The sequence below is a fragment of the Crocuta crocuta genome, unplaced genomic scaffold, assembly GCF_008692635.1.
Source record: "Crocuta crocuta isolate KB4526 unplaced genomic scaffold, BGI_CrCroc_1.0 scaffold318, whole genome shotgun sequence".
Lineage (NCBI taxonomy): Eukaryota > Metazoa > Chordata > Mammalia > Carnivora > Hyaenidae > Crocuta > Crocuta crocuta.
Genome location: NW_027531425.1, coordinates 5856022 through 5866892, shown reverse-complemented (window position 1 = coordinate 5866892; position 10871 = coordinate 5856022). Strand labels below are relative to the sequence as shown.

General features: G+C 41.2%; 1 pseudogene; it reads left to right on the top strand.

Annotated features, from left to right (window-relative positions):
- The first annotated feature begins 6889 nt into the window (after positions 1–6889).
- On the top strand, positions 6890–8260 carry LOC144238287 (annexin A2 pseudogene; annotated as a pseudogene).
- Positions 8261–10871: the final 2611 nt, after the last annotated feature.

Below are 10871 nucleotides of genomic sequence, written 5' to 3'. Positions count from 1 at the left end.
ATACCCCAGGGTCACCTGGGTGGCTTACTCAGTTAAGTGTCCAACTTGTGATTTTTGTCTCAGGCCATGATCTCATAGTTCATGGGTTCCAGCCCTGCACAGGGCTCTGTGCTGACAGCACAGAGCCTGCTTGGTATTCCCTCTCTGCCCCTCCCTCTCTCTCTCTGCCCCGCCCCTACCCCTCCTTCATGCACACATGTACTCTCTCTCTCTCTCAAAATAAACTTAAAAAAAAAGAAAGCCATACCCCTATTGCTCTGAGCAATACGCTCAGTAAGAAGCATATCAAATCTAACTGCTAGCATATCAAGTTTAGTTACAACTGAAATGGTTTTTTCGATGACAGGACTTTTTACTACATGAATAACCCAATATTTCAGAGATTTAATGCAATGTTGAAAGAAATAGGCTTAGTTTACTCCACCAGTCATATTTCTAAAAGTATAGATTTGATGCCAGATCCAACAACCTGTGCTCTAAGATGTCTTCTTTGGAAGTTGATAATCTATAGCATTGTTTTAAAATACTAAAACATGAAAACTAAAACATTAAAATATGATTCCTATAAATTAACACAAAAACTAATCTAATTGGCTAATAATGATAAAATCTGTGCTTAGTTTCAAAGATGGGATAGGCATATCTGTGTGTGTGTGTGCGTGTGCGTGTGTGTGTGTTCAGAAGGAGAAATGGAACTCGATGGACAAGGAAAAAGAAGAGGAAGAAAAGAGGGGTGGAGAGAAAACGGAGGAACAGGGAGAGGTTTAGTCCTGGCTCTGACACAGACCCTTAAAAGCTGCATGACCTGGTACAAGTTCCTATAAACTCCCAGCTCCTGAGCATCCTCCTCTGTATTGAGAACAATTATTTCTGCTTAGTAAGGCTGTCATGGAGATCCCTTGTCTCAGTGTCTGACACAATGAAGATGCTCAACAAATAGCAGCTAACAATGTCCTTTTCTATCCACGAGTTCATTTGAGTATTTAACTCCACCATCTACTGGTCCCATTCTTCCTTGAAGAGCCTATGACCGTCTCCTATGCACAGTGCAACTTTACAAAAAATTTTCGTGCCTCACCCACAAGTATTTCTCAAATGCTTATATAATAAAAGCTCATGTTTGTTTCCAACTTCATGAAACACTTTGATGTGCATTCTGTGATTTGAGCCTTTAACCTAGGGGACTGAGTCCTGACACCCCCTCATGAAGGAGGCAGAATGAGGATTACTGTCCCCATCTTACACCTAGAACACTGAAGTTTCCAAAGGCCCAGAGATTTGCCTTAACTCTTGCAGCCAGCAAGTGGGCTGGTCTTCTGCCCAGGAACTCTCATTCCTCCCCTGCTCAGCCCAGGCTTCCCCTAGAATTTGAGCTTTACAGAAGCTGGTGCCCTCTAGGACCCAATTCCACCCCCTTAATTTCTGTGGGTGGTGAGCATTCAAGTACCAACTATTAGCATGTACAGCATAGTGGGGTATTAGAAAAAGAAGGTATCATTTCACTCTAATGACCACCTTTCTGCCTGTGGTCAGATTAAAATCCCCAGAGGAAAAGAAAAAAACAAACAAACAAACAAACAGTATTTCAGAATCAGCAGCACAAATAGCTTCCCTGGTTCTCAGCATTTGATTCCATTTTATTTCCTTTCCCTACCACTGTTTGAAATGAGCATCCAGCTAAGTAGTCATTTTCTGGGGCACCCAGTATATAATTGTTCAGGAAATAACTGTGCTGCATCTGTCTTAGCAAATTTATTGTCACGCACCATGCTGGCCTGAATTGCCGCAGTGACATTGCTAGGATCAGGTGGAGCACCCCCCACGCCCGGTGGGTACCCCCACTCATGTTCTGTCTCCCTCTCTCTCTCTCTCTCAAAAATAAATAACCATTAAAAAATAAAAAATAAAAGAAATACACACTATTTGGTCCCAGCTTAGACCTATCATATCAGAACTCTAGGGGTAGGGCCCAGAAATGTGCGTTTCAATAATCCTACCAGGTGATTCTAATGCACACGAAAGCCTCTTTCATAAGATAATGTCAATCAAAAGCCATCCCTAATGGCAAGGCTCTTGACCTCAACAGAGTCCCTAGACCCTATTCCCCACACTTGGAACTGCTTAAACATCATTTATAAGCTGATTTTCATCACCTAGTCCTTAGGCAAGAAAAATATGAGGACAAAGTTTGATAGCTCAGCATAAAACAAGCTTTACCAGGGTGAGCCTCTCAGCTTTGAATTCTGCTTTGAGCAACCAGGCTTTTTTGTAGTCTCCTGAGCAAGCCTTGCCCCATTATCCAGTTTCAGTAAATCTGCCATATTATCTTTTGCTTAACCTCTGCCGTCCCATCTCAATATCTTGACATCTTCATTTTCTAATTACTCTAGGTGACTGCTCTCCTGGCCCTGAAAATTAATCTACAAATGGCATACCTGGCTGTCAAACTTTTGTCTGACTCCCACTTCCTGTAGGATCCTTTGCCTCCTGGCTGCTGTGCAAACTCTGTGATTAGTGCTGCATCCCCTGTTCAGTCTTCCACCTGCCTCGGCCCTGCAGCCCAACACGCCTAACAATTATAGTCATTATAATCAGCTGAGAAATTGATTTGGCCCTTGACAAAAGACCTGACGTATGTTCTGTTTCCAGATCTTAGCAGACAAACACCTTCCTAGAATTCCGGATGACAAATAAAATTGTATTCTAGGTGATGAAATTAGAAATAACTGGGTAAAACATATATTGACAATCCAATAATCCACCTTTCCGTATGGAACAAAAATTACCTTCAAAGTACCACCTTGATTCAATCATCTAGACTGCAGTCCCCACAGTTACTGGTAAGGCTCACATCCCTGCTGTACCCTACTGTGTCTCAGTGTCTTACATAATGCATGGCAACATGGTAAGCACTCAATAAATAACATGCTGAATAAATGAAGGCATGGTCTATTCCCCTCCTCTTGCTTCCCAGCTAATTTATAAATTAGCTTAGTCATCATTCTCACATGCTTACTAAGTACCATCATGAGAAACATTGAGGCCAAGACTGACTGTCGATTGCACAAAGAGAACAAAGAAGGAGGAGAGGGTTCATTTAAAACATGCACACTGTCCTGGTGGCCAGACAACTGGATTCCTCTCATGGCTCAGCCACTGGTTAACTAAGTTACCAGAGCATGTTGCATGCTGGATGTCTCAATTGCCTCATCTGCCAAAGGATGAGGTTAAATTATATAGTCTCAAAATCTCCTTCTGGCTCTATCATTCTAGGCCCTTACAGTGGACCAAAGTCCCCTAATTTTCAATTTTTAGAATAGATTCAACATAGAAGCTGCTGAGATGCTACATAATTTATTATATTTCATTATAGTGTATAAATAAAGGTAATTGTTTTTCTGCTAATATAGATAAGATACATAACTTGCTTTAACAATGGATATTCCCTTAAAATTTGATGTCGAACTACTGGTAGTCTTGCTCAAGGGTATAGAGGTTGGCTGAACTTGGCTGCAGACTGTGAAATGGGCTCAGGTCTGCTTCACACGTCTCCTCATTCTCTTTGGATCAGCAGCTACCTGAGAATGTTCTTGTGTTAACTAGTAGAAGCACAAGAAGCCAAGTCAAATCACACAGGAAGATTTAAAACCTCTGCTCACATCACAGCCGCTGATATTTCACAGACCACGACATGAAAAGATGTTCAACATCATTAGCCATTAGGGAAACCTAAATGAAAACCACAATAAGATACAACTTCACACCCACTATATGGGGTCACTATGATGCAGTCACTATTATAGCCACTATTATGGCTATAATCAAAATGACAGATGATAACAATGTTGTTGAAGATACAAAGGAACTGGAATCCTCAAACATTACTGATGAAATGTAAAATGGTACATCTACTAGAGAAAACAGATTGGCAGTTCTCCAAAATGGAGGTATCTTATGGCTCAATGCTATCCCTATGTACATAAGAGAACTGAAAACATTTGCTCATATACAAATTGTATATGTACTATATACATAAATTGAATGTTCTAACAGCATTATTCATAAAGGCCAAATGGTGGAAACAACCAAAATGTCCATTAACTGATACAAAATGTGGTAGACTCATACAATGGAATATTATTTGACCATAAAAAGTAATGAAGTCTTAGTTCATGCTGCAGCTTAGATAAGTCTTTAAAACACTGTACTGAGTAAAAAAAAAAAAAAAAAAAAAAAGCCAGACACAAAAGACCACATAACATGTAATTCTATTTTATATTACATGTCCAAAATAGACAAATCTATAAAGACAGAAAGTACATTAGTGGCTGCTTGAAGTTCAGGGAGAGTGGAATAGGGAGAGACTGCTAACTGGTATATAGTTCTGGGGTAATGAAAATGTCCTGGATTAGATAATGGTAAGGGTTGCACAATTTCGTGAATATGCTACAAGCCACTGAATTGTACACTTTAAAATGGTGTAGTTTAGGGGCGCCTGGGTGGCTTAGTCGGTTAAGCGTCCGACTTTCGCTCAGGTCATGATCTCGCAGTTCGTGGGTTCGAGCCCCGCGTCGGGCTCTGTGCTGACTGCCAGCTCAGAGCCTGGAGCCTCTTTCAGAGTCTGTGACTCCCTCTATCTCTGACCCTCCCCTGCTCACGCTGTCTCTCCCTCTCTCTCTCTCTCTCTCTCTCTCCCCTAGAAAAAAAAAATTTTTTTTTTAAATTTTTAAAAAATGGTGTAGTTTATGGTATATGAATTATGTTTCAATAAAAAATAAGATTACATTTTCCAAAGTAAATCAATGAGATAAGAAAATATGTATGTTCCGCCTATTCTAGAAGGAGGGACTGTGAAGCCACACAGTAAAGGCTTTGATGTATAATCCACAACTAGAGGAAGTGAAGAAGTGGACAAAATAATCCAGTGTACTAAAAATAATGTTCTGTATTTTTATAAATTGTAAGCATGTTTTCAAAGCTTAAAAAGCAGAGAGGAATTCTTAGCAGAAAGAAACTTGGAAATACCCAACCTTAAATATATATATTGCCTAAAAATAAGTCATTTATATAAATATATATATTTTAGATAGATACATAGATAGATCTCCTGTAGAAATCCTTCTTTCAGAACCTTCATGAAACAAGGTGGAATTAAACCATCAAACATCCCTAATTAGGGATGAGAAACAACTGGAATTTGTGAAGCATTGGAATTATAAACATTCTTGAAGTAGTTTCATTCCTTTCAAGTACAAACAACATAAACTAATCTAGAGAGAAAATCACCTGGTAGAGATCTTTAGAAAATTAGTTTAATGAGATTTCAAATTGCAATTAGCACATCAATTATCCACATATGAATTGTGTTTCTATAGTGCTTAGTGAAATTTTTTAAGTGCCTCAAACCATGTATTCTGTTGAACAATTTAAAAATCTCCTCCTACCCTCAGGTCTTGTTTACATAAATTAAGTGTTTTGCTTAGCAAAATAAACCTCAATACTGCTCCTGACTCAACCATTGCCAGTTGAAAATCACTCAAGTTCCAATTTTATTTGGTCTTCCTCGTGATAGATCATGGTAAAGCAGTGAATGGGAAGAAAGAGAGATTTTAAATTCAAGTCTCAGAATTAAGGTGTCTGAATGTTCTGATTCTACATATGCAGCTAATGCTCTTTTCCATACACTGGGCTTACAGTGGCCCATGTTAACACACACCTGAAAAACAAAAGGCCCTCCTACCGAGTAATTCCTCTGTGAAGTACAACTCATTAACTCTTCTTGGCTTTATCTAAAACTGACTTGATCACATTAGAGTTAAACTCATACCTCTCTCATCTCGCCATAACCAAGATATCCTAGCTAATCAGAAGCAGAAGTAAAAACTATCAACACGTTCCAAAGGAATCATTCTTTGATTTGATATCACAGTACATACAACCTTCCCCACACACAACCCTACTAAATTGCAATTACTACCTTCACAATTACTGCTCAAAACTCAGCTCTTCAGAAGGGGGTGCACTTCCTGAATCCTTGGATTAGAGAATCCTTGATTTTGTTGTATACCAGGGAAGAAAAAAGAGACAGCGAAAATGTGCACTACAGGCGTAGCAGAGAAGCATGAGAATAAAAGAGCAATGAATAGGTTAGAAATAATGCTTGGAAAGAAGCAAGACAATAATAGCAGGAAAACCAAAAAGGGAAGGAACACAAGAAAAAAAATCACTGGATGGGTTAAACAGGTTAAGGGGATTAAGAGTACTCTTATGATGAGCACTGAGGTATTGTAGAGAATTGTTGAATCACTATATTGGACACCCGAAACTAATATAACATGGTTAACTATACTGGATTTAAGATAAATAAGTAAATAAATAAACAAACAGAAAAAGCTATTCCTCTGACAGTAGGCAAAGCAAAGGGTAGCTTAAAGAAAGAAAAGGGACAGAAATTTAAAACTGAGGAACAAGATAGGCAATATTTTATATTAGAAGCAAAATTTGGGCAAAGTACCTGATTTCACATGGTAAAAATCATATTTGTTGAATAAATAAATGAGTACCTAATTTTGAAGTAACAGCAATAAAAGCAAACTCACCATTTCACCTCCAAAACTCATTCTTTGTTGATGTCCTTTCTTCTGTTAATGGTGTCGTCCTTTTAAGGGCACCTGGGTGGCTCAGCCAGTTAAGCTTCTGACACTAGATTTCCACGGGTCATGGTCTCAACATTGGGTGGAATGGAGCCCCATGTCAGGCTCAGCCCTGACGGCAAAAAGCCTGCTTAGGATTTTCTCTCCTTCTCTCTTTGCCTTTCCCCCACGGTCTCACACAGTGCCCATGCTCTCTTTATCAAGATAAATTAATTTAAGAAAACAAACAGGCTGCACCAGTGTGGACGCTCGCTGCTCTCGGCGCCCGGCCCAGCTTCTTTCAAAATGTCTACTGTTCACGAAATTCTCTGCAAGCTCAGCCTGGAGGGTGATCACTCCACGCCCCCAAGCACATATGGGTCGGTCAAAGCATACACCAATTTTGATGCTGAGCGTGATGCACTGAACATTGAGACAGCCATCAAGACCAAAGGTGTGGATGAGGTCACCATCGTCAACATTCTGACCAACCACAGCAATGAACAGAGACAGGATATTGCCTTTGCCTACCAGAGAAGGACCAAAAAGGAACTTGCATCAGCACTGAAGTCAGCTTTGTCCGGCCACCTAGAGACTGTGATTTTGGGCCTCTTGAAAACACCTGCTCAGTATGATGCTTCTGAGCTGAAAGCCTCCATGAAGGGGCTAGGGACTGATGAGGACTCCCTCATTGAGATCATCTGCTCAAGGACCAACCAAGAGCTTCAGGAAATTAACAGAGTCTACAAGGAAATGTACAAGACCGATCTGGAGAAGGACATCATTTCTGACACATCTGGTGACTTCCGCAAGCTGATGGTTGCCCTTGCAAAGGGTAGAAGAGCAGAGGATGGCTCCGTCATTGATTATGAACTGATTGACCAAGATGCCCGGGATCTCTATGATGCTGGAGTGAAGAGGAAAGGAACTGATGTGCCCAAGTGGATCAGCATCATGACTGAGCGGAGCGTGTGTCACCTCCAGAAAGTGTTTGATAGGTACAAGAGCTACAGCCCTTATGACATGCTAGAGAGCATCAAGAAGGAGGTCAAAGGAGACCTGGAAAATGCTTTCCTGAACCTGGTCCAGTGCATTCAGAACAAGCCCCTGTATTTTGCTGACCAGCTGTATGACTCCATGAAGGGCAAGGGGACTCACGATAAAGTCCTGATTAGAATCATGGTCTCTCGCAGTGAAGTGGACATGTTGAAAATTAGGTCTGAATTCAAGAGGAAGTACGGCAAGTCCCTGTACTACTGCATCCAGCAAGACACGAAGGGCGACTACCAGAAAGCGCTGCTGTACCTGTGTGGTGGGGATGACTGAGCCCACGACAGCATGAGCGCCAGGATCGGTGTTCCTTTGTTTCCAGCTAACAGTTCTAGAAAATAGCTTGTGACTAACAGTCCCCTTATGCCCATCCCTGCGAGGATGACGTTAGCATTGCCCCTTCCCCATCTTTATTTCAGTTGCCTAAGCATTGCCTGCTTCTCATGTCTAGTCTCTTTAGCCAAAGAAATGAACATTCCAAGGAGTTGGAAGTGAAGTCTATGATGTGAAACACTTTGCCTCTTGTGTACTGTGTCATAAACAGATTAGAATAAACTGAATTTTTACTTTATAAACAAGTACTTTGTGGACCTTGCTTTCAACTTAATTGTTTAGAAATCAAACATGCGTAGGAAAAAATAAAATCAAAAATAAAAATCAAAAAAAAAAGAAAACAAACAAATAAAAAACATTTTTAAAAATATAGTCCTTGTTTTCTAAGTTGCCCAACCTTCTTACTGGAATCATCTCTGCTATTCACTCTGCTTCTCTGGTGCCAGCTTCAATCATTAGAACATAATTAATCATTTCTTCATCAGGTCTCCTTACCCACCTTTTCTGTACACTCTGACCAACTCAGTCCACATCTCAATTATGGACTAAACGTATTTAGCACATACACGTTACATACCCTGCAACCAGGCTAGTAATGAAAGATGGTTCTTGCCTTCAATGAGTTTAAATGAGACATATAAACAAATACAGTTGGCCCTTGAATAATGCAGGTTTGCACTGTGACAATCCACCGATAGCCATAATTTTGTTTTTCTGCACTAAATGTTATTGTCTCCATTTGGTCTGCAGCTTGGGAGAGGGCTCCAGGGTGGTTCAAAAGCCTCCTAGTCGGCGCAGGGATAGGCTCAGGCAAAAGCCCTGATACCATGGAGTTCCAAAGGCTCCCAGTCGTGATTGAGGGTGAGCCTTTCCAAGAGAACTCACCTGAGCAGCGTTGGTGGTAGAGTGGTGAGCATAGCTGCCTTCTGAGAGAACTCACCCTGCCCCGCCTGGGGGCCAGCCAACCTGGGGAGTCAAGGGGTTGCCCATCTTCTTGAGCAGTTTCCCCTCCTAATTCAGGAAGTGGTTCTCCAGGAAGTCACGGAGATGGGGGTCTGCCTGGGGACAGGAAGGACATGCACAGTTCAGTACATGCAGGTGCAGGTCCTTCTCAGTCCAGGCCATGGCGGCTTCCATGATGTCCGTGGTTTCTGCCGGTCCTGAAAGAGGGCACATGCACAGAGCAAGTTTGTCAAAGTCAAGGGACACATGGCACCCTCTGGCGGAAAAGGTGGCCCACGCTCTCAACAACCACATTCTCCAGGTAGAAATAGAGAGGTAGGTGCCCAGGCCCTTGGATGCACACTGACCAGGTGGTCCATGGACTCTCCACCTCCGTGGAGTAATTATGATGAATCTGAGAGCTTACAGTTGATCAGCAATAAGGTGCTAAGCTCAAGAAACAGTGTTGGCTGTCCCTGGAGGTAGAAGATGGTAAGAAGAGGGTTCCAAAAGTTTCTTTTTTTTTTTTAATAGTTTATTTATTTTTGAGACAGAGAGAGATTGAACATGAGCGGGGGAGGGGCAGAGAGAGATAGTTCCAAAGGTTTCAACTGGAAAAGAAGTTGGGAGGGTGGTGGGAGGCTGGAAAAAGCTATTCCCTGTATGTGTTCCCACCAAACACTGTTGAAGCAAGAGACAGATTCTGTGGATCTGCCTACACATGGATTTTTTTTAATAGTACACTACTGCAAATATATTTTCTCTTCCTTATAATTTTCTTAATAACATTCTTTTCTCTAACTTATTGACTGTAAGAATATAAATATATAAAACACATAACACACAAAATATGTTAGACTTTATATTACCAACAAGGCTTCCAGTCACCAGTAGGCTATTAGTAGTTAAGTTTTGGAGAAGTAAAAATTTATACCCAGATTTTTTACTTGAGCACCCCTCATCCCCTCCCCCCAACCTTGTTAAAGGATCAGCTATAATACACTGTGACAAAAATAACTGTGGAACTATTTACTAAGAAAAATGCCTGAGCACCTCACAATTTAAATCTTCCCTAATCTCACCATCCCTAGTCTCTTCCCTTTTACTTTTTTTTTTTTTTAGAGTTCATGAGCATTTAATAGCACCTCCTGTTTAGACATACTATTTTTTTTACATCTTTCTTTCTTTCTTTATTACTAACCTGAATTCAAAGCAAGCATGCAGTTTCTTTTAGACTAAAACAAATCAAGAAATCAAGACACCACTGCCATCATCACCTGTTAATCTCCAGAGGAGCGCCTGGGTGGTTCAGATGGTCAGGCATCCCACTCTTGATTTCAGCTCAGGTCATGATCTCATCACAGTGTGCAAGATCAAGCCTTGCAACATCGGGCTCTGCACTCAAAGAGTGGAGCCTCTTTGGGATTCTCTCTCTCCCTCTCTCTCTGTCCCTCCTCCAGTTATGCACCTGTTCTTTCTCTCTCTCAAAACAAATAAATAAGCTATAATTTAAAAACAATGTTAATCCCCAGAGAACGATGTCTCCACAGGTTGGCCTGAAGACACAGATTCTACCAATTTTTTAGGTGTTCCGTATTTAAATAGTATCAGCACTGTAGTTACTTTTAAGCTTTTTCTGAAGTCATTATTTGGATCTTTGCAGTAAGGTTTTTCTCCTACTTGGCAGCAGATGAACACACACCCTTCACTAGCATACTTCAGCCCTTCTCCTAAAACCGGTGCAGCCTCTGCACAGTCAGGCACCAGCTCTTTCCTCCAGCATCCTCAGAGCCAGTAAAGTTGACAAAACTTGTCGTGCCATTGTGCTACTCCATAGCCAGTCACCATCATGAGGGCACATGACCACAGGGTCCCTGAGAGGCACCACAAGGGGCTGGGGCCCCATAAGCTTCT